The 25305-nt window shown below is 39.6% G+C and overlaps 1 long non-coding RNA gene across 3 annotated transcripts in view; it reads right to left on the bottom strand.

Annotated features, from left to right (window-relative positions):
- Positions 1-4324: 4324 nt before the first annotated feature.
- LOC135321561 (uncharacterized) overlaps positions 4325-25305 on the bottom strand; it is a 32360-nt gene continuing 11379 nt past the window's right edge. For 2 of the 3 annotated variants that reach the window (XR_010381424.1, XR_010381425.1), the window contains 5 exons: positions 20472-21118; positions 17188-17260; positions 15248-15463; positions 6615-6686; positions 4325-5243 (listed from right to left, as the gene is read on the bottom strand). This is a non-coding gene — a long non-coding RNA (uncharacterized LOC135321561). Of the gene's footprint in view, positions 5244-6614; positions 6687-15247; positions 15464-15536; positions 15596-17187; positions 17261-20471; positions 21119-25305 lie in introns of all 3 variants that reach the window. The other variant, XR_010381426.1, reaches the window with a different exon arrangement.

Here is a 25305-nt window from a genome sequence, read left to right as displayed (position 1 = left end):
CCTGGATTGGAAGAATCAATATTGTTGAAACGGTCATATGCCCAAGGCAATCTACAGATTTAAGGTGATCCTTATCAATTTATCCAGGACATATTTCACAGAAGTAGAACAAATCATAATAAAGTTTACATAACGTTGTTTAATAAAAGCTATTTTTCACAAACCTACAGCCAGCACAGTACTCAATGGTGAAAAACTGAAAACTTTCCCACAAATATCTGGATTGCAGTTGGACCAAAAAAAAAAATTATTAAGAAGAACATGATTAGAACAGCTGGTACAATTTGAATATGAACTGTGGCATACATAATAATACTGAATCAGTATTAATTATCCTGATTTTGATAAATATATAGTGATTGCATAAGAGAAATCTATATCTTAAAAAATAGTCACTGAATTTGAGACACGATTTCTATAAATTATACTCAGATCATTCAGAAATAGATATGCCCAGGAGTGGATCATGCGGTAAGTCTATTTTTAGTTTTTTGAGACATATCCATAATGTTTTCCATAATGGCTGTACCAATCATATGATCTAGCAATCCCACTCCTGGGTATATATCAAGAGGGAACTCTAAATTGAAAAGATATATGCACCCCAATGTCCATAGCAGCACAATATACAATAGCCAAGATGTGGAAACATCCTAAATGTCCATTGACATATGACACTATAAAGAAGCAGTGTTATATTTATACAATGGAATACTATTCAGCCATAAAAAAGAATAATATAATAACATGGATGGATATAGAGATCATCATTCTTAAGTGAAGGAAGCCAGAAAGAGAAAGAATATATATGGTATCACTTATATGTGAAATCTAACAAATGAAAGAAAAGGAACACAGTAATGAACTCATCTACAAAGTAGAAACAGACTTGCAAGCAAAGTAAATATTCTTATGGTTACTGGGGGAAAGCGAGTGGGAAGGGATAAATTTGGGAGTTTGTGATTTGCAAATGTGGGCCACAATATATAAAAACTGGATTGAAAAAAACAAATTTCTTCCATATAGCACAGGGATCTTTATCTCCTTCTGCTTCTTTTCCAATTTGGATCTCTTTTATTTCTTTTTCTTGCCTGAATGCAGTGGCTAGGCCTTCCAAGATTAAGTTGAATAGAAATGGGGAGAGTGGACAACTTTGCCTTTTCCCAGATTTTAGTAGGAAGGTTTTCAGCATTTCACAATTGAGTTCTAGGCTGGCTGTAGGTTTGTCATAAATAGTTTTTATCATGTTGAGATATGCTCCCTATAAGCCCACTTTGGTGAGAATTTTTATCATAAATTGGCATTGAATTTTATCAAATGCTTTGTCTGCATCTATTAAATTCAAATAAGAAATTATATGGAACCACAAAAGACCTAGAATTGCCAAAGAATTGCTGAAGAAAAAGAAAAGATGCTGGAGGAATAACTCTCCGAGACTTCAGACAATACTACAGAGCTACACTAATCAAGATATTATGGTATTGGTACAAAAACAGACATATGGAATATTGGAACAGAATAGAGAGCCCTGAAATGAACCCACAAAATTTTGGTCTACTAATCTTCAACAAAGGAGGCAAGAATATTCAGTGGAGTCAAGAGAGTCTCTTCAGCAAATGGGGTTGTTAAAACTGGACAGCAGCATGTAAAGCAATGAAGCTAGAACACTCCCTTACATCATACAAAAAAATAAACTCAAAATGAATCAAAGACTTAAACATAAGACATGATACAATAAACCTCCTAGAGGAAAATATAGGCAAAACATTATCTGACATACATCTCAAAAATATTCTCCTAGAACAGTCAACCCAAGCAATAGGCATAAATGAAAGAATAAACAAATGGGACCTAGTAAAATTTACAAGCTTCTGCACAGCAAAAGAAACCATAAGTAAAACAAAATGACAACCTAGTGAATGGGAAAAAAATTTTGCAAATGAATTTGACAAATGCTTGATCTCCAGAATATATAAGCATCTCACACAATTTAATAAGAATAAAAACAAACAACCCAATCCAAAATGGATAGGAGACCCAAATAAGCAATTCTCCAAGGAAGGCATGCGAATGATCAATAGGCACATGAAAAAAAGCTCAATATCACAAATTATCAGAGAAATGCAAATCAAAACTAAAATGAGGTATCACCCCAAACAAGTCGGAATGGCCATCATTCAAAAGTTCACAAATGACAAATGCTGGAAAGGCTGTGGATAAAAGGGAACCCTCCTACACTGCTGGAGAGAATGCAGTTTGGTGCAGCCACTGTGGAAAACAGTATGGAGATTCCTAAAAAGATTAGGATTAGACAACATATGACCCAGGGTACCACACTTGGGCATATATACAGAAGGAACCCTACTTCAAAATGACACTTGCACCCCAATGTTCATAACAGAACTATTTACAATAGCCAAGACACAGGAAGAGCCTAAACGTCCATCAACAGATGACTGGATAAAGCAGATGTGGTATATTTATAAAATGGAAAACTATTCAGACATAAAATCTGACAAAATAATACCAATTGAAGCAACATGTTTGTTACTGGAGAATACTATTCTGAGCGGATTAAGCCAGAAAGAAAAAGAAAAATACCATATGAGATCACTTATATGTGGAAATATATGTATATATATATATAACAGAGACAGACTCATAGACATAGAATAAAAACTTCTGATCAAAGGGGAATGGGGGTGGGAAAGGACTGGGATATCAAAATGTAGAAAATATACACAAGACTGTACTGTGTAGCACAGGGAAATATATACAAGATTTTGTGTTGGCTAAAAAAGAAGAGAAATGTCAATGAATGTATATATGCACATGCATAAGAGAAAAACGGTGCTCTACACTGGAATTTGAAACAAAATTGTAAAATCATTATGAATCAATAAACAGTTAAAAACAAAAAGAAAATTTAGTGGATGAGATAATAGCATGGCTAAAGACAGGAATTGGCAGACTAGATAATGAAGAAGGACTTAAAAGTGTTTGAGAAGACATGAGGACACAAAACTGTCAGTAAAAAGATGACATATAAATTCAAGCATAAACCAATGCAAACATTCCTGTTGAAACATGGGAAAAGACAAAGAATGCAAGGTTAGGACATATAGGATTCCCAGATGAAAAAGAAAGATTATAAAAAATAAGAAAAAAAAAACAAAAAAAGGGCTGAAAATGTATTCGAAAAATATCAGACTGAAATTTGCTGAAAGCCAAGAAACAATCATCTATACGAAATCAGGAAGCAAACAGCTTCCAAAGCAGGCGGAATCCCAATAGACTTACAAGCAGCTGTATTATCATTGAAATCATCAAAGTTCATGATCAACCCAATGATTTTAAATACACCTAGAGTAAAGCAACTTAGTCACAACAGAACCTCCAGAGGGGTTTCAGCTGATATCCCGACAGAAATATTGAAGGACAGGGAGGAGTGCCAAGAAATAGACCAAATCCTGAATGAGAAAAAGCTGCAAACTAGCGTAGCCTATGCCACAAGACCACACTTTAAAATAATGGCAGAAGTAGAGAAATTCACAGACAAGCAAAACTTAAAACAATTCAGCAGTTCTAACCTTATCCTAAAAGAAAGATTGAGATTTCTACCCTGAATAGAAAAGAAGCAAGACGAAATGGAAATAAGAAAACCGTCATTGGAAATGCAAGAAGAGCTATGACTTGCAGAGAATAAACAAAAAGAAGGCAAGGAGGACATCAAAACCCTAAAGATGGGATAGGGTAGCAGGAAAACATTGGTGAGATTCAGCACTATACTAAGTGAATCAGCTTATATGACCCTCTGTTTGAAGCAAACGGAGAGATGCATGGCCTAATGTGTTTGCAAAACAAAGAACAAGCAAACAGACAATCAAACAAACAAACACCAAAACAGTACGGTTGGATGATATATATCCAAAGAACCATGATAATTCAAAAGAAAATACTCAAAGGGCTGTCAAAGAGCTTTCAGCACGCATCGACGCAGTATTGCTGCTTGCATGTACTCAACAGACTTGTATTCAGAAAACAGATGCGTGCAATAATATTCAAAAATACTGATTCATAAGAGGACATCGTGACCTAAACCAAATGCCTATTTTGAATAAAATCGATTCGTATTCCATGATATAGATTTACTAGTCTTCCAATAGGAAGAATGAATGGCCTATTCAACCCTACATAGAGAATAAATGGCATATGCCTTTAACAAAGACAAGTAGCTCTACAAAACTGCACTAAGAGCAAAAGAGACAGACAGTAAAGTGTACATTGTGATTGGATTAATTTCTAGGAATTTCAGCCGCCATGAATCAAATGGATCCATTTTCTGGGAATGTGGGTGTTTCAGCCGAAAAGCAACAGACGGATGTGTATTCTGGGTGAAAGGCTATTACACAAACATAAGATTCCTATAGTGGGGTCTTTTTGTACTTTTAACTGTGAGAAAAGTTAAAGATGTGTGGAACCATAAAATTAACATGAACACACTTCCCTATTTTGTACTGTGTATAGAGTTCTGAACTAAAGGAAAGAGGGTAGGAAAAAAAGGACCATGGGACGCTATTGGAGAGAATCACTTTTATCTTAGGAATCTCTCGTCTGATGCAGCCCCTCCCCCAACACTGGAAAGATGCAGCAAATATTAGAGATGGCAGTTACTGGTTGCTTTCCAGATGGAATATTGGTGTGTTCAACCAGGCTTGTTGTGGCTGGTGGACCCAAGTTAACTGGACAGAGCTCTGTGGGTGGATCAGTGTCATGAAGGGACTGCCACCCTCTGTGGAGCTTGGCTTAGGTCTAATTTCAGAAAGATTTGTAAGTTCGAGATACTGCTGTTTCCCAATGGCCTGAGATCACGGGTCAGTTTCAAGAAACTGAAAAGACAGACTGTGGAAGATCTGCCCATCATCAGCATACCGGTGAGGCTGTGAGGTACTTTCAGACTTGCCCAGTGCTGTAGAAGTCGACTTTAATGGAGACACGAAGAGAAGCTGGCAGAAAACCTGGCTGCACAGATTGAGGAAACGTGCGAACACATTGATGAGAGTTGTTCTGCTACAATAGAGAATACTGGCATGAAGACTTCTTTAGAGAATACCAGGCTTGAAAGACTTTCATGAGTCATGTTGAGCCTCACTGATACTAGCAGAAACCTGTGGAGGGTCAACGTTTACTTGAGGAAGGTACTCAATTCTCTGCTCCAAGAAGTGGTCCAAGATTCCTGACGTCTAAAAGAGAAGAAATGGCAGGGATGATAAAACCGCTCATGTTCTTGGAAGGGTTTGTGAGAATCCACATATCCCAAGGGGCATTTAAAAATCATACAGACCACAGAGCATGAGGCCCTGGTAAGCTTTCCCCAGGGTTGGGCCTAGATATCAAGAAACTGCTCTTTCCTCCCCTCCACTCAGGCATCCATTTCAAAGGATCAGCACTTGAGCTGCAATGAAGCCAGTAGGAGAAAAGCAAGCCACTCCTACGTACAGTGTTCCTCCAACTTCACACTTTGTGCACAACACTTAAATCCTCAAAGATCAAATACTGTCGGCTATAATAGATAGGAATAGAATACATAGCTCACACAAAGAAATGATGAACTTAGCCTAGTTTCAGCAAATGCTGGGGTTACGTCTACCTTGGTGTGAAGGGAGTTTGGTAAGTGAGGGGAATCTTTGACTGAACTTGATATATATTAGGTCTCAGTTTTTCTAGACAGTATAGGTAACAGTTATAAGTCAGTTAGTGAAGTGAACTGTAAAAGTCACCATAGACATGTAAGGACACTTGATATGTGGACCATCTTTTCACTTCATTGAAGCCCCAGGTGCAGTATATCATGTTGGTGCATAATTTGTTGGGTTAAACTGCTTTACCCAACATGATCAACCGATTGTTCTCATGGTTGATAGAAGAGCACCTGGTTCTCAATAGCAGAGCAAAACTGCAGCAGTTTTCTCATAGCTATAACGCCTCTAGGAGTTTTGGAACCAAGAATACACATAAATATGGTGTTTTAGTTTAATTGGGTTTCCCTAGAGAGAAATGTTCCCCCTTGAAATGACAACATTGGCCAGTATGTGTCATTGGGAGGAAAGTGCAGCACATGCAGAAGGGAAACCCAGGATGGGGGTTATTTCATGGTTCCAATAGTTATTTCATGGTTCCTGTTGGTGTTGTAGGTATCAAAAGTAAAGATTTGACCTGTCCCCTTCATCATTTTGGACTGCTACTGTACATTCTATCTGTCTATTTTTCCCTTAGACCTGACAAAATTGTAAAAGAACTTCACAAGTCTGGCTTGTAATTAGATTTAGTATGTTTCAAAATCTAACTTCATTTTCATATAAATCCCAAAATATGTAAATCAATTCTATTAACCTTTTGAAAGACTGCAACTGAGGTATTAACACAATGTCAAAACTGTAGTCTTCGGACAAACCCTCCCACCATGGCTGTATAGAAAACAGAGATAAGCAAGAATCACATTTCTGTGAGTTATATATAGAATGTGTTGATTTCTCGATGCCCAGTTGGCAGGGTATTAGTGCCAACTATGCTCACTCGTTCCCATGTACACAGCAAGATAAACATCCACTCACGAAGCCCTTGGTTCAGGACACATGCTGAAGAGTGGTCCCTTAGTTCCAAAAGAGAATGAGGCCTCAGAAAACCTGGGAGGAGGAGAAGGCAAAGTAGAGAATGGAAATCAGTGCAGTACCTGACGTCTGGTGATGGAACAGCAAAGGTGAAACTCTGTTTTACTTGGACACACAATCTCAAGCGGAAAGGACACATGGGATTGAAAGCGATGCGCTGAGTGTTAGAAGCATGCACAGAAAATACTTGGCTGACAGAACTCAAGGAAATCAGCACAAAATATCCCCACAATTGATTCTGAGACCAAGATCCGAGCTGCCAAATTTGAGCTAGCATTGGCTGTTGAAAATGAGGTATAAGGCTATGTATGATGTCACACGCTGTGTCTCAGGGATCCGGAGTGTGTTGTGGATTGTGGTTTGCCCTACCAAGAGAGGAAACTGACCTTAGACCCCAACGTGAAAGCAACCACCCTGTGCGCAAAGTTGAGTTTATCGAAATGTCCTATGGCCACATTCACTGCATCTGCAGGCCAAGGGAACAATTTGACATTTGGCCAATAGAGCACGAGTGGGGCTCAATTAGAGAAATCATGCATCTGGTCTGAGGGATCCAGGGGTCCTTGGGGTTGAAATCAGATTGCAAAGTGTTAGGATCAGCTAGTTTCCTAGCCTGGACTGGGATTAAGTTTTGGTATGAGGCAGAGGATGCAGGACATCGCTGTGTTTGCCTTTGTGGTCCCAAGCCACAAGGATGAGAGAACAAAGGTTAGTTGTCTAGGTCCGCAGCATGAGAAGGTGAAGCATTTCATTCACCATTACCTCTGAAATGCAGATGCTACATTTTGGATAGTACTGAAATTGTACGGCACCGAGGACAACTTGGTGGGGCTGTGGGATAATGGCAGCAGGCCCTGATGCATGACATCCTTAGATATGTTTCCACAGGTTTTTCTGTAGACAGAGAAGCTCTGGGAAGAACTGGTAAAATTGGGACATTCCCATAGAACTAGAAAGGACAAGTGCACTAACAATATTCTGTTTTGAAAACACTCCAAAATGACATACAACAGCCTACAGAACTGAAAACATTTAGATGCTCCATTTCCACAAGAGGAAGGGTCCTGTGCACTTTCAGAAAAGTGACATAAGCATAATAAAAGGAGATTATTCTAAATGATGCGCGTATGGTGTGTTCATCACAACAAAGGTATCACCAGTAAATAGAGGTATACCAGACAACACACACAGGAAGACGAAATGGCCTCAATGTCAAGGAAAATTTGTCTTCAGGGAAATATCATGGGATTGGGTACACCAAATAGACTAAAAGTTTCACTTAACCAAGCCTTACAAGTCTGCATTAGATACCTGATAGTACTTGACCAATAGCGATAAAGATATGGTAAAAGAAACAGGAAGTAACAATTTCAGTTCCAAAGAGATTGAAGGCCAAAAAAAAGCTTTGAAACAACTAGATTTTGAAACATTACCTGAGAAATTATTGAAAACGGAGGTGAGAGAAACAATAAAGAACAACAGTGTCTCAGAATCACAAAAGGCAGAATATCAGAAAAGGGGAAGAGAACCTCTAAGATGAGCCAAATAAAATTAGTAAACTCAATGTATAAGATAATAGCAGATTAAAAGTCAGTCCTGAGCAGTCTAGATAATGCAGAGCGACTCGTGAATGTCTGAACAAAGGGGAACAGAAATCCCTCTATCAGAAGATGACACAGAAAAGCTAGTGTAAACCAATGCAAATATTGCTGTTGAATCCTGGGGTAAGACAAAGCATGAAAGACTAGGATTCATAAGAGTCTCAGAAGGAAAAGCTGGGTATACAAAAAAAAAAAAAAAAAAAACCTCTGAAAAGATATTTGGAGAAAAATCTGACTGAAATTTGCTGAAAGCCAAGAAACAATCATCTATATGAAACCAGGAGCAAACAGCATCCAAATTATGTGGAATCCCTATAAACCTACAAGCAGCTGTATTATTCAAATCATCAAATTTCATGATCAACCCAGTGATTTTAAATGCACCTAGAGGAAAGCAACTTAGTTACAACAGAAAGACCATAGGGGTTTCAGCTTATACCTCGACAGAAATATTGCAGGACAGGTAGGAGTGCCAGGACATAGACCAAAACCTGAATGAGAAAAATCTGCATTCTAGGGTAGCCTATGCCACAAGACTGCCATTTCTGATAACGGCAGATCTAGAAAATTTCATAGACCGGCAAAACGTAAAAGAATTCAGCAGCTCGAACCTTATCATTAAACAAAGATTGAGAATTCTACCCTTAATTGAAAAGTAGCAAAATGAAATTGAAATAAGAAAACCATCATTGGAAATGCAAGAAGAGCAAAGAGTTGCAGAGAATAAACAAGAAGAAGGGAAGGAGGACATTAAAACCCTAAAGATGGGAGAGGGATGCAGGTAAACATAGGTGATTTTCAGCACTATACAAAGTTAATCAGCTTATAAGACTCTCTGCTGCAAACGGAGAGATGCATGGCCTAATGTGTTTGCAAAACAAAGAACAAACAAACAAACAAAAAATCAAACAAACAAACAAACACCAAATACTATGGTTGGCTGACATATACCCAAAGAAATCATGATAATTCAAAAGAAAATATTCAAACGGGTGTCAAGAATCATTCAGCACGCATCGATACATTATCGCTGCTGGCATGTACTCAAAACACTTGTATTCAGAAAACAGATGCGTGCATTAATATTCAAAAAGTTGATTCATTAGAGCATATCGTGACCTAAACCAAATGCCTATTTTGAATAACATTGATTCGTATTTCATTATATAGATTTACTAGACATCCTACAGGATGAATGAATCGCCTATTCAACCCTACGTAAGAATAAATGGCATATGCCTATAACAAAGAAAAGTAGCTATACAAAACTGTACTAAGAGCAAAAGAGACAAACATTAAAGTGTACATTAGGATGAGCTTCATTTCTAGGAATTTCAGCCCCCATGAATCAAATGAATCCATGATCTGAGAGTGTGAGAGAGTTTCAGCCAAAAAGCAAGAGACAGATATGTATTCTGGGTGAATGGCTATTACACAAACTTAAGATTCCTATAGTGGGGTCTTTGTGAACTGTTAACTTTTAGAAAGGTTAAAGACGTGTGGAACCATAAACTTAACATGGACACACTTCCCTCGGTTTGTACTGTGTATAGAGATCTGAACTAAAGCAAAGAGGGTAGGGAAAAAAGGACCATGGGATGCTAATGGAGAGAATCATATTTACCTTAGGAAACTCTCGTCTGATGCAGCCCCTCCCCCAACAATGACAAGATGCAGCAAATATTGTGGATTGCAGGTACCGGTTTGATTCCAGGTGGAATGTCAGTGTGTTCTGCGAGTCTTGGTGTAGCTGGTGGATCCAAGGTAACTGGGCAGAGCTCTGTGAGTGGATCAGGGTCATGGAGGGGATGCCGCCCTATGTGGAACATGGCTTAGGTCTATTTTTCAGGAAGCTGTGTAATTTCGAGATACTGATGCTGCCCAAAGACTTGAGATCACGGGTCAGTTTCTAGAAATTGAAACAGCAGACAGTGGAAGATCTGCCTGTCATCAGCTTACTGGTGAGGCTCCGAGGGACTTTCAGCCTTGCCCAGTCCTGTAGAAGTCGACTTCATGGGAGACACCAAGAGAAGCTGTCAGAAGGATGAGTGCACGGATTGAGGAGAGATGTGAACACATTGATGAGTGTTCTTCTGCTACAATGGAGAATACTGGCATGCAGACTTCTGTAGAGAATACCAGGCTCAAAAGACATTCATGAGAAATATTGAGCCTTGCTGATACTGACAGAAACCTGTGGAGGGTCAACGTGCACTTGTGGAAGGTACTCAATTTTCTGCTACAAGAACTGGTCCAAGAATCCTGACGTCTAATAGAGAAGAGATGGCAGAGTTGATAAAATGCCTCTTGTTCTTTTAAGAGGTCATGAGAATCCACACGTCCCAAGGGGCATTTATAAATCACTCAGACCTCAGGGCACGAATCCCTGGTAAGCCTTTTCCCAGGGTTGGTCCTAGCTATCAAGCACTTGCTCTTCCCTACCCTACACTCAGCCATCCATTTCAAAGGATCAGCACCTGAGCTGCATTGAAGCCAGTAGGAGTATAGCAAGCACCTCCTAGAATCAGTGTTCCTACAACTTTACTCTCCATGCACAACACTGTACTCCTCAATGGTCAAATACTCCCAACTAAAATAGGTAGGAATTGAATATTAACTCACACAAAGAAATGATGACCTTCCCCTAGATTCAGCAAATACTGTGGTTACATCTTCTTTGGGGTGAAGTGAGTGTGGTAAGTGAGGGGAATCTTTGACTGAACTTGTATATGTATGTGTCCTCAGTTTTTCAATACAGTCTAGGTAACTAGTATAAGTCAGTTAGTGAACTGAATTGTAAAAGTCGCCATAGACATGTAAGGACACATGATATGTTGATAGTCTTTTCCTTCACTGAAGCCCCTGGTGCAGTATATCATATGGGTGCAGACATGGTTGTGTTTAATTACTTTACACAACATAATTGGAAGATTAAGCATTCTCATCTTTGATAAAAGGGCACCTGGTTCTCAATAGCCTATCAAAGCTGCAGCAGTTTACTCATAGTTTTAATGCCTGTAGTTGCTTTTGGATCCAAGCGTATATATAAATAAGTAGTTTGGGTTACCTTGTGTCTTCCTACAGTGAAATGTTACCCATAGAAATGACAACATTGGCCAGTACAATCCACTGGGTGAAAAGGGCAATACATGCAAATGGGAAACATTTTGTGAGGGTAATTTCATGGGACCAATATTTATTTAATGGTTCCTGTTTGTGTTGGAGACATCAACATTTAACATTTGACCTGTCCCCTTCATCATTTTGGACTGCTTTTTTACATTCTGTCTTCTTTTCCCTTAGAGCTGACAAAATGGTACCTCAATGTGACAAGTCTGGCTTGTAGGCAGATTTAGTATGTTTCAAAATCTATCTTCAAATTCATATAAATCCCCAAAAATATAAATCAATTCTACTAAATTTTTGAAAGCCTGCAACTGAGGTATCAACACAATTTCAAAACTGTAGTCTTCAGAAAAACCCTCCCACCATGGCTGTATAGAAAATGGAGATAAAGAAGAATCACATTTCTGTGAGTTATACATGGAAAGTGTTGATTTATCGATGTCCAGTTGTCAGGGTAACAGTGCAACCTACACTCACTCACTCCCATCTACACAGCAAGATAAACATCCACTCACCCAGTGCGTGGTCCACGACACTTGCCAAACAGTGATCTCTTATTTCCAAAGACAGAATGAGGCCTCAGAATACATGGAAGGGGGAGAAGTCAAATTAGAGAATGGAAATCAGTGCAGGACCTGATCTCTGTTAATGCAGAAGCAAAGGTGAATCCCTGTTTTACTTTGAAGCACACTCTCAAGAGGACAGAATGCATGGGATTTAAAGCGATGTGCTGAGTGTTAGAAGAGTGCACAGCAGATGCTTGGCTGACAGAACTCAAAGAAATCAGCACAAAACATCGCTACAATTGATTCTGAGACCAAGGTTGGTGCTGCCATATTTGGGCTCACAGTGGCTGCGAACAATGAGGGATAGGGCAATGGATGATAACACATGCTGAACCTCAGGGATCTGGAGTGTGTTGTGGATTGTGGTTCTCCCTATCCAGAATGGAAGCTGACTTGGGACACCAATGAGAAAGCTATAAACCTGGTGCATGAGGTTGAGTTTCTCGAAATGTCCCATGGCCACATACACTGCATCTGTAAGCCCAGGGACCAATTTGGTATTTTGCCAATAGAGCACATGTGGGGCTCAATCAGAGATATCATGCATATGGTCTGAGTGATCCAGGGGGCCTTATGGTTGAAATAATTTTCCAAAGGCTTAGGATCTGCTACATTTAGAGACTGGACTGGGATTACGTTTGGTATGAGGCAGATTATGCAGGAAAGCTGTGTTTGCCTTCGTGGTCCCTAGCCACAAGGATGAGAGAACAAAGAACACTGGTCTAGGTACACAGTGTGAGAAAATGAAGCATTTCCTTCACCATAATCTCTGAAATGCAGATGCTACATTTTGAATGGCACTGAATGGTTATAGCACCAAGGACACCTAGCTGGTGCTATGCAGTAATGGCAGCAGTCACTGATGCATGACATCCTTATATATGCTTCCACAGTTTTTTCTGTAGACAGAGAAGCTCTGGAAAGAACTTGTTACATTGGGAAATTCCCATGGAAATAGAAAGGGCAAGCTCACTGTCACGATGTTGTTTTCAAAACACATCAAAGTAACATTAAAGAGCCTGCAAATCTCAAAACCTTGACATGCTTCATTTCCACAAGAAGAAGGGTCCTGTGCACTTTCAGATCAGTGACATAAGCGTAGTAAAAATGACGTTATACTAAAGGAGAAGGGTATGGTGTGTTCATCACAACAGAGGCATCACCAACAAATAGAGATATACAAGACAACACACACAGGAAAATGACATGGCATCAATGAGTAGGAAAAATTGTCCTCACAGAAATATCATGGAATTGCATACACACAACAGACCAAAAGTTTCACTTAAAAAGCCCTACAAGTCTGCATTAAATACCTGATAGTAATTGACCAGTAGAGATATAGAAGTATAGTAAAGGAAACAGGAAGTACCATTTTCAGTTCCAAAGAAATTGAAGGCCCAAAGAAAAGCTTTCATACAACTAGACTGAAACACTATCAGAGCAAGTATTGAAAATGGAGGGGAGAGAAACACTGAAGGACAAGAGTTTCTCAGAATCATAAAAGGCAGAATTCTAGAAAAGGGGAAGAGAACCTCTAAGGACGAGAAAATAAAATCAGAAATCTCAATGGATGAGATATTACCAGGGCTAAATTCTGTCCTAATCAGACTAGATAATACAGAGGGACTCATGGATGACTGTGAAAACAGGGGAACTGAAATCCCTCTATCAGAAGATGACATAGAAATGCAAGGCATAACCAATGCAAATACTGCTGTTGAATCCTGGGGTAAGACAAATCATGAAAGAATATGTTTCATAAGAGTCCCAGTGGGAACAGCAAAATATAAAACAAAAGACAGAAAAGATATTTGGAGAATAATCAGACTGAAATTTGCTGAAAGCTAAGAAACAATCATCCGTACAGCAAAAGGAAGCAAAGAGTGTCCAAATTATGTGGAATCCCAATAGACCTACAAGCAGCTGTATTATCATTCTAATCATCAAAGTTCATGATCAACCCAGTGATTTTCATTGCACCTAGAGGAAAGCAACTAAGTCACAGCAGAACCGTAAGAGCGGTTTCAGCTTATATCTCGGCAGAAATTTTGCAGGACATGAACGAGTGCCAGGACTTGGACGAAATCCTGAAAGAGAAAAATGTGCAATCTAGGCTAGCCTATGCCACAAGACCACCATTTCTAATAACGGCAGAACTAGAGAATTTCACAGACCGGAAAAACTTAAAAGAATTCAGCATTTCAATACTTATCTTAAAGAAATATTGTGAATTCTACCCTGTAGAGAAAAGAAGCAAGACCAAACGGAAATAAGAAATCCATCATTGGAAATGCAAGAAGAGCAATAAGTTGCAGAGAATTAACTAGAAGGCAAGGAGGACATCAATAACCTAAAGATGGGAGAGGGAAGCAGGAAAACAAAGGGGATTTTCAGCCCTATAATAAGTGAATCATCTTATATGACTCTCTGTTTGAAGCAAACAGAGAGATGCATGACCGAATGTGTTTGCAAATCAAAGAAAAAGCAAACCAATAATCAAACAAACAAAAAAACACCAAAAGTGTACGGTTGGCTGATATATATCCACAGGTTCGTGATAATTCAAAAGAAAATATGCAAAGTGATGTCAAGGTTCATTCAGCACGCATCGACCAAATATCACTGCTTGCATGTACTCAACACACTTGTATTCAGAAAACAGATGCGTGGATTAATATTCATAAATATTGATTCATAAGAGCACATCGTGACCTAACCCAAATGCATATTTTGAATAAAATTGATTCATAGTCCGTGATACAGCTGTACAAGTATGAATGAATGACATATTCAACCCTACGAAGAGAATAAATGGCATACACTTAGAACAAAGAAAAGTAGCTCTACAAAACTGTAGTAACAGTAAGAGAGACAGACAGTAAAGTGCAGTTTGGGATTGGTTTCATTTCTAGGAATTTCAGCCCCCATGAAACAAATGGATCCATGTTCTGAGATTGTGGGTCTTTCAGCAGAAAATCAACAGAGAGATATGTATTATGGGTGAAAGGATATTACACAAACATATGTTTCCTATAGTGGGCCTTTTTGTACTGTTAACTGTTAGAAAGTTTAAAGACGGGTGAAACTATAAACTTATCATGGACAAACTTCCCTTCGTTTGTATTGTGTTTAGAGTTCTGAACTAAAGGAAAGAGGGTAGGAAATAAAGGACAATGGGATGCTAATGGACAGAATCACATTTACTTTAGGAACCTCTCGTCTGATGCAGCCCCTCCCCCAACACTGATAAGATGCAGCAACCATTGTGGATGGCATTTACCGGTTTGAATCCAGGTGGAATTGTTGTGTGTTCCACAAGGCTTGTTGAGGCTGGTGGATCCAAGGTATCTGGGCAGAGCTCTGTGGGTGAATCAGTGTCATGGAGGGGCTGCTGCCCTCTGTGGAGCTTGGCTTAGGTGTATTCTTCAGGAAGATGTGTTATTTCGAGATACTGATGCTGCCCAATGGCCTGAGATCACGGGTCATTTTCTAGAAACTAAAAGGCAGACAGTGGAAGATCTGCTTGTCATCAGCTTACTGGTGAGGCTCTGATATACTTTCAGACTTACCCAGTCCTGTAGAAGTCGACTTTATGGGAGACACGAAGAGAAGCTGGCAGAAAGGCTGGCTGCACGGATTGAGGAGAGATGCGAACACATTGATGAGAGTTGTTCTGCTACAATAGAGTATACTCTCATGGAGACTACTTTAGAGAATACCAGGCTCCAAAGTCATTCATGAGACATATTGAGACTCGCTGATACTAACATAAAACTGTGGAGAGTCAACGTGCATTTGAGGAATGTACTAAATTCTCTGCTCTAAGAAGTGGCCCAAGACTCCTGACGTCTATAAGAGAAGAGATGGCAAAGATGATAAAACCACTCATGTTCCTGGAAGAGGTCGTGAGAATCCACACATCCCAAGGGGCATTTACAAATCTCACAGACCACAGAGCATGAAGCCCTGATAAACCTTTTCCCAAGTTTGGGCTTAGCTATCAAGCAATTGCTCTTCCCTCCCCTCCACTCAGGCATCCATTTCAAAGGATCAGACCCTGAGCTGCAATGCAGCCAGAAGGAGAATAGCAAGCCCCTCCTAGAACCAGAGTTCCTCCAACTTCACACTCTGTGCACAACACTGAACTCCTCAAAGGTCAAATACTCTCGAATAAAATAGATAGGGTTTCAATATATAGCTCACACAAAGAAATGATTATCTACCCCTTGATTTAGCAAGTGCTGGGGTTACATCTTATTTGGGTGAAGAGAGTTTGGCAAGCGAGGGGATTATTTGACTGAACTTGAATAAGTATTTTTCCTCAGCTTTTCAAGACAGTGTAGGTAACTATTATAAGTCAGTTAGTGAACTGAAGTTTAAAAGTCGCCATATACATATAAGGACACAAGTTATGTGGACCGTCTTTTCCCTTCGTTCAAGTCCCGGGTGCAGTATATCACGGGGTGCCCACTTAGTTGGCTTAAATTGCTTTACCCAACACGATCAGATGATTTACCTTTCTCATCGTTGATAAAAGAGAACCTGTTTCTCAATAGTCTAGCAAAGCTGCAGCAGTTTTCTCATAGCTATAATGCCTCTAGGTGTCTTGGAACCAAGCCTATATTTAAATAAGTGGTTTGGGTTGCTTGTGTCTTCCTAGAGAGAAATGTTACCCATTGAAATGACAACATTGGCCAGTATGAGTCACTGGGAGAAAGGGCACCACATGCAAAATGGAAACACTGGGTTGGGGTTATTTCATGGTTCCAATATTTATTTCATGGTTCCTGTTTGTATTGCAGACATCAACAGTAAACAGTTGACATGACACCTTCATCATTTTGGACTGCTATTTTACATTCTATCTGTCTATGTTTCCCTTAGAGCTGACAAAATGTTACCTGAATTTGACAAGTCTGGCTTGTAGGTAGATTTAGTATGTTTCAAAAACTAACTTCATTTTCATATAAATCCCCAATTTGTACATCAATTCTATTAACATTTTGAAAGACCGCAACTGAGGTATCAACACAATGTCAAAACTGGATTCTTTGGAGAATCCCTCCCACCATGGCTTTATAGAAAAAGAGATAAACAAGAATCACATTTCTGTGTGTTATATATGGAAAGTGTTGATTTATTCATAGCCAGTTGGCAGAGTACCTGTGCAAACAGTGCCCACTTGCTCCCATGTACACAGCAAAATAAACATCCACTCACCCAGCCCATGGTCCAGGACACTTGACAAAGAGTGGTCTCTTACTTCCAAAGACAGAATGATGCCTCAGAAAACCTGGAAAGAGAAAAAGGCCTTGTAGAGAATGGAAATCAGTGCAGGACCTGACCTCTGCTGATGGAGCAGCAAAGGTGAAACCCTGTTTTATTTGGACGCACACTCTCAAGCGGACAGGACGCATGGGATTGAAAGCGATGCGCTGAGTGTTAGTAGAATGCACAGCAGATGCTTGGCTGACAGAACTCAAAGAAATCAGCACAAAATATCCCCACAATTGATTCTGAAACCAACATCAGTGCTGCCAAATTTGGGCTCACTTTGGCTATGAACAATGAGGGATAGGGCTATGGGTGATGGCACATGCTGAGTATCAGGGAACTGGAGTGTGTTGTGGATTGTGGTTGGCCTTATCCAGAGAGGAAACAGACCTGGGAACTCAATGAAAAAGCAACAAACCAGGCGCATGAGGTTGAGTTTCTCGAAAGGTCCCATGGCCACATGCACTGCATCTGCAGGCCCAGGGTCCAATTTGGAATTTTGCCAATAGAGCATGTGTGGGGTCTAATTAGAGACATCAAGCATCAGGTCTGAGGGATCCAGGGGGCCTTGGTGTATAAATCAGTTTCCAAAGCCTCAGGATCTGCTATATTGATAGACTGGACTGAGATTACGGTTTGTTATGAGGCAAAGTATGAGGGACAGCACTGTGGTTGCCTTCATGGTCCAAAGCCACAAGGATGAGAGAACAAAGAACAGTGGTCTAGGTTCACAACGTGAGAAGATGAAGCATTTCCTTCACCATTATCTACCAAATGTTAATGCTACATTTTCAATGGTACTGACAGTATACTTCAGGGAGGATACCTAGCTGGGGCACTGTGATAATGACTGCAGGTCCCGATGCATAACATCTTTAGATATGTTTCCACAGGTTTTTCGGTAGACAGAGAAGCTCTGGAACGAACTCATAACATTGGTACATTCCCATAGAAATAGAAAGGACAAGCTCACAGTCATGATACTGTTTTTGAAACACTCCAAAATGACATTCAACAGCTTGCAGAGCTGGAAAGCTTTACATGCTTCATTTCCACAAGAGAAACAGTCCTGTGCACTTTCAGTACAGTGACATAAGCGTAGTAAATTGAGGTTATACAAAACGAAGAATATGCTGTGTTCATCACAGCAAAGGCATCACCAGCATTTAGATATGTACAAGACAACACATATAGGAAAATGACATGGCATCAATGTGTAGGAAAAATTGTCCTCACACAAATATCATGGAACTTTGTACACACAAGAGACTTAAACTTTCACTTAAAAAGCCCTACAAGTCTACATTAGATACTTGAAATTAACTGACCAGTAGAGATAAAGAAGTATAGTAAAAGAAACAGGAAGTAACATTTTTAGTTCCAAAGAGGTTGAAGGCTCAAAAAAAAGCTTTCAAACAACTAGACTGTGAAACACTATCAGACATTTATTTAAAATGGAGGTGATAGAAACACTGAAGAACAACAGTGTCTCAGAATCACAAAAGTCAGAATTCCAGAAAAGGGGAAGAGACCCTCTAAAGACGAGCAAAATAAAATCAGCAAACTCAATGGATGAGATAATAGCAGGGCTAAAATCAGTCCAAAGCAGACTAGATAATGCAGAGGGACTCGTGAATGACTGTGAACACAGGGGAACTGAAATCCCTCGATCAGAAAATGACATAGAAAAGCAAAGGAAAACCAATGCAAACATTGCTGTTGAATCCTGGTTTAAGACAAAGCATGAAAGAATAGGATTCATAAGAGTCCCAGAGTTAAAAGCAAGAAAAGATTATTCAGTCTGAAAAGATATTTGGAAAAAAATCAGACAGAAAATTGCTGAAAATGAAGAAGCAATCATCTATACAAAAAAAGTAAGCAAACAGCATCCAAATTATGTGGAATCCCAATAGACCTACAAGCAGCTGTATTATCATTCAAATCAACAAAGTTCATGATCTACACAGTGATTACCAATGCACCTAGAAGGAAGCAACTAAGTCACAACAGAACCTCCAGAGGGGTTTCAGCTTATATCTCGGCAGAAATATTGCAGGATAAGCAGGAGTGCCAGGACTTAGATGAAATCGTGAATGAGAAACAGCTGCAATCTAGGGTAGCTTATGCAACAAGACCGCCATTTCTAATAACGGCAGAGCTAGAGAATTTCAGATACCTGGAAACTTTAAGAATTCAGCAGTTTGAAACTTTTCCTAAAAGAAAGAGTCAGAATACTGCCCTGAATAGAAAAGAAGCTAGTTGAAATGGAAATAAGAAAACCGTCACTGGAAATGCAAGAAGAGCCATGAGTTGCAGACAATAAACAAGAAGAAGGCAAGGAGGACATCAAAACCCTAAAGATGGGAGAGGGAAGCAGGAAAACATAGGGGATTTTCAGCCCTATAATAAGTGAATCATCTTATATGACTCTCTGTTTAAAGCAAACAGAGAGATGCAAGGACGAATGTGTTTGCAAATCTAAGAACAAGCAATCAATCAAACAAACAAACAAACAAACAAACAAATAAACACCAAAAGAGTATTGTTGGCCGATAATATCCACAGGAACCGTTATAATTCAAAAGAAAATATGCAAAGTGATGTCAAGGATCATTCAGCATGCATCGACCCAGTATCAGTGCTTGCATGTACTCAATATACCTGTATTCAGAAAACAGATGCGTGCATCAATATTCATAAATATTGATTCATAAGAGCACATCGTGACCTAACCCAAATGCCTATTTTGAATATAATGGATTCATACTCCGTGATATATTCTTAAAGTCTTCCAACATGAAGAATGAATGGCATATTCCACACTACGACGAGATTAAATGGCATACATCTATAACAAAGAAAAGCAGCTCTACAAAACTGTTCTAAGAGTAAGAGAGACAGACAGTAAAGTGTATTTTGGGAATGGTTTCATTTCTTGGATTTTCAGCCCCCATGAAACAAATGGATCCATGTTCTGAGACTGTGGGTCTTTCAGCAGAAAATCAACAGACGGATATATATTATGGGTGAATGGATATTACACAAACATATGTTTCCTTTAGTGGGTCTTTTTGTACTGTTAACTGTTAGAAAGTTTTAAGATGAATGAAACCATAAACTTATCATGGACACACTTCCCTCCATTTGTACTGTGTTTAGAGAACTGAACTAAAGGAAAGAGGGTAGGAAATAAAGGACAATGGGATGCTAATGGAGAGAATCACTTTTACCTTAAATACCTGTCGTCTGATGCAGCCACTTCACCAACACTGTAAAAATGCAGCAACAATTGAGGATGGCAGTTACTGGTTAGATTCCAGGTGGAATGTTGGTTTGTTCCATGAGGCTTGTTATGAGCTGGTGGATCCAAGGTAACTTGGCAGAGCTCGGTGGGTGAATCAGTGTCATGGTGGGGTTGCCACACTCTGTGGAGCTTGGCTTAAGTCTATTGTTTAGGAAGCTCTGTAAGTTCGAGATACTGTTGCTGCCCACTGGCCTGAGATCATGGGTCAGTTTCTAGAAATTGAAAAGTCAGACAGTGGAAGATCTGCCTGTCATCAGCTTACTGGTGAGGCTCCGAGGTACTTTTAGACATGCCCAGTCCTGTAGAAGTCGACTTTATGGGAGACATGAAGAGAACCTGGCAGAAAATTTGGCTGCATGGATTGAGGAGAGATGCGAACACATTGATGATGGTTGTTCTCCTACAATGGAGAATACTGGCATGGAGACTTCTGCAGAGGATCCCAGGCAAGAAAGAAAATCACGAGATATATTGAGCCTCGCTGATAATGGCAGAAACCTGTGGAACACCTACGTGCACTTGAGGAAGGTACTCAATTCTCTGCTCCAAGAACGGGTCCAAGATTCCTGACGTCTAAAAGAGAAGAGAAGGCAGAGATGGTAAAATCGCTCATGTTGGTGGAATAAGTCATGAGAATCCACATGTCCCAAGGGGAATTTACAAACCATTCAGACCACAAAGCTCCAAGCCCAGGTAAGCCTTTTCCCAGGGTTGGGCCTAGCTATGAAGCACTTTCTCTTCCCTCCCCTCCACTCAGGCATCCATTTCAAAGGATCACCAAATGAGCTGCAATGAAGACAGTAGGAGAAGAGCAAGACCCTCCTAGAATCAGAGATCCTCCACTTTCACACTCTGTGCACAACAGTGAACTCCTCAAAGGTCAAATACTCTCAAATAAAATAGGTAGGAATTGAATAATTAGCTCACAGAAAGGAATGATGACCTTCCCCTACATTCAGCAAATGCTTGGGTTATGTCTTTTTTGGGGTGAAGGAGTGTGGTAAGTGAGGGGAATATTTGACTGATCTTGAAATGTATTAGGCCTCAGATTTTCAAGACCGTATAGGTAAATATTATAAGTCATTTAGTGAACTGAACTGTAAAATTCGCCATAGACATTAAAGGACACACTTTATGTGAACGGTCTTTTCCCATCAGTCAAGCACTATATCATGGGGGTGCAGACTTGGTTTTGATAATTGCTTTACCCAACATGATCGGACAATTAAGTGTTCTCACCACTGATAGAAGAACACCTAGTTCCCAATTGCCTAGCAAAGCTGCAACAGTTTTCTCATAGCTATAATGCCTCTAGGTTCTTTTGGAACCAAGCATGTATGTATATATTTTGTTTGGTTTGTCTTGTGTTTTACTAGAGAGGAATGTTACCCCTTGAAATGCCAACTTTGGGCAGTATGTGTCATTGGGAGGAAAGGGCACCACATGCAACAGGGAAACCCAGGTTTGGGGTTATTTCATTTTTTCAATAGTTATTTCATGTTTCCTCCTAGTGTTGGAAGCATCAACAGTAAAGAGTTGACATGTCCCCTTAATCATTTTGGACTGCTATTTTTCATTCTATCTGTATACTTTTTCCTTAGGGATGACAAAATGTTACAAGAATTTCACAAGTCTGGCTTCAAGGTAGATTTTGTATGTTTCAAAAACTAGCTTCATTTTCACATAAATCCCAAAATATGTAAATCAATTCTATTAACCTTTGAAAGACTGCCACTGAGTTATCAACACAATGTCAAAATTGGAGTCTTCAGACATACCCTCCCACCATGTCTGTATAGAAAAAAGAGCTAAACAAGAATCACATTTCTGTGAGTTATCTCTGGAAAGTTTTGATTTATCAATGCCCAGTTGGCAGGGTACCAGTGGAAACTATGCTCACTCACTCCCATGTACACAGCAAGGTAAATATCCAATCACAAAGCCCTTGGCTCAGGACACAAGCCTAAGCTTGGTCTCTTACTTCCAAAGACAGATTGAGGCCTCAGAAAACCTGGAAGGAGGAGAAGGCAAAGTAGAGAATGGAAATCAGTGCAGGACCTGACCTCTGGTAATGGAGCCACAAAGGTGAAACTCTGTTTTCCTTGGATGCACACTCTCAAGTGGACAGGATACATGGGATTGAAAGTGATGTGCTGAGTGTTAGAAGAGTGCACAGCAGATGCTTAGCTGACAGAACTCAAATAAATCAGCACAAAATATTCCCAGAATTGATTCTGAGACCAAGACCTGAGCTGCCAAATTTGAGCTGGCAGAAGCTGCAGAAAATGAGGGATAGGGCTATGGATGATAGCACAAGCTGAGTCTCAGGGATCTGGAGTGCATTATGGATTTTGTTGGGTCCTATCAAGAGAGCAAGCTGACCTGTGACACCAATGATAATGCAACCAGACTGGCACGCGAGGTTTAGTTTATCAAAATGTCCCATGGCCACATCCACTGCAGCTGCAGGACCAGGGACCAATTTGGCATATTGCCAATAGAGCACGTGTGGGGCTCAATCAGAGATATCATGCATCTGGTCTGAGTGATCCAGGGGGTCTGGGGTTTGAAATAAGTATCAAAAGCTTTAAGATCTGCTACATTCATAGCCTGCACTGGGATTGTTTGGTTTGAGGCAGAGGAGGTGAAACAGCCCTGACGTTGCCTTCATGGTCCCTTGCCACAAGGATGAGAGAACAAAGAAGACTGATCAAAGCCTACAGCATGAGAAGATGAAGCATTTCCTTCCTCATTATCTCCCAATGCAGATGCTACATTTTGGAAGTCACTGACATGGTACAGCACTGAGGACACAAAGGTGGGGCTGTGGGATCATTACAGCAGACCCTGATGCATGACATCCTTAGAAATCTTTCCAATGTGTTTCTGTAGACAGAGAAGCTCTGGGAAAAACTGGTAACATGGGGACATTCCCATGGCAATAGAAAGCACAAGCGCACTGTCACGATTCTGTTTTGGAAAAACCCCAAAAGTGACATAGAGCAGCCTGCAGAGCTGAAAAACTTTAGAAGCCTCATTTCCACAAGAGGAAGTGTCCCATACACTTTCAGAACTGTGATTTAAGTGTAATAAAACTGAGGTTATACTGATGGAAAAAATAAGTGGTGTTCAAAACATCAAAGGCAACACCAGCAATTAGAGATATACCAGACAACACACACAGCAAAAGGTCATGGCATCAAAGTCTATAAAAAATTGTTCTCACAGAAATATCATGGTTTTGTGTACAGCGAAGTGTCTAAACATTTCACTTAATAAAGCCCTATAAGTCTACATTTGATGCCTGAGAGTACTTGTCCAGTAGAGATAAAGAAGTAGAGTAAAAGAAACAGGAAGTACAATTTTGAGTTCCAAAGAGATTGAAGGCCCAAAAAATAAGCTTTCAAAGAACTAGACTGCAAAACCCCACCAGAGTAGGTGTTGGAAACTTAGGTGAGGAAAACACTGAAGAAAAACAGTGTCTCAGAATCACAAAAGGCAAAATACCAGAAAAGGGGAAGAGAAACTCAAAAACTAGCCAAATAATATGAGAAAACTCAATTGATGATATAGAACCAAGGCTAAACTCAGTTCTAAACAGACGAGATACTGCATAGGGACTCCTGAATGACTGTGAAGACAGGGAAACTGAAATCCCTCGATCAGAAAATGACAAAAAGATGCAAGTGAAAACAAATGCAAACATTGCTGGTGAATCCCGTGGTAAGCCAAACATGAAAGAGTAGGATTCATGAGAGTCCCAGATGTAAAAACAAGTGTTAAAAAAAGTCTGAAAACTTATTTGTAGCAAAATTAGACAGAACCTTGCTGAAAGCCAAGAAACAATCATCTATAAGATTCACGTTTTAAAAAGCATCCAAAGGAGGTGGAATCCCAATACACCTACAAGCAGCTGTATAATTCAAATCAACAAAGTTCATGATCAACCCACTGATTTAAAATGCACCTAGAGGAAAGCAACTTAGTCACAACAGAAATTCCAGAGGGGTTTCAGCTGATATCTGGACAGAAATATTGCAGGACAGGAAGGAGTGCCAGGACTTAGACCAAATCTTGAATGAGTAAAAGCTGCAATCTAGGGTAGCCTATGCCACAAGACTACCATTTCTAATAACAGCAGAGCTAGAGAATTTCACAGACTGGCAAAACTTAAAAGACTACAGCAGTTCAAAACTTATATTAAAATAAGGAATGAGAATTCTAAACAGTATAGAAAAGTAGCAAGATGAAATGGATATAAGAATATCATTATTGGAAATGCAATTAGAGTAATGAGTTTCAAAGAATAAACAAGAAGAAGGCAAGGAGGACATCAAAATCCTAAAGATGGGAGAGGGAAGCAGGAAAACATAGGTGATTTTCAGCACTATGCTAAGTTAATCAGCATATACGACTCTGTATTTGAAGCAAACGGAGAGATGCATGGCCTAATGAGTTTGCAAAACAAAGAACAAGCAAACAAACAATCAAACAAAGAAACAAACATCAAAAGAGTACGGTTGGCAGACATCTATCCAAAGGAACCATGATAAATCAAATCAAAATACTCAAAGTAATGTCAAGGTTCACTCAGTACGCATCGAACAAGTGTTGTGGCATGAATGTACTCAACAGACTTGTATTCAAAAACAGATTCGTGCATTAATATTCATAAATTTTGATTCATAATAGCATATTGTGACCTAACCCAAATCTCTACTTTGATTAAAATGGATTCCTAGTCCATGGTATAGATTTAG

Source organism: Camelus dromedarius, chromosome 6 (assembly GCF_036321535.1).
Source record: "Camelus dromedarius isolate mCamDro1 chromosome 6, mCamDro1.pat, whole genome shotgun sequence".
Taxonomy (NCBI): Eukaryota; Metazoa; Chordata; class Mammalia; order Artiodactyla; family Camelidae; genus Camelus; species Camelus dromedarius.
Note: the sequence above shows the minus strand (reverse complement) of the source record. Positions and strands in the feature narration are given on the sequence as shown.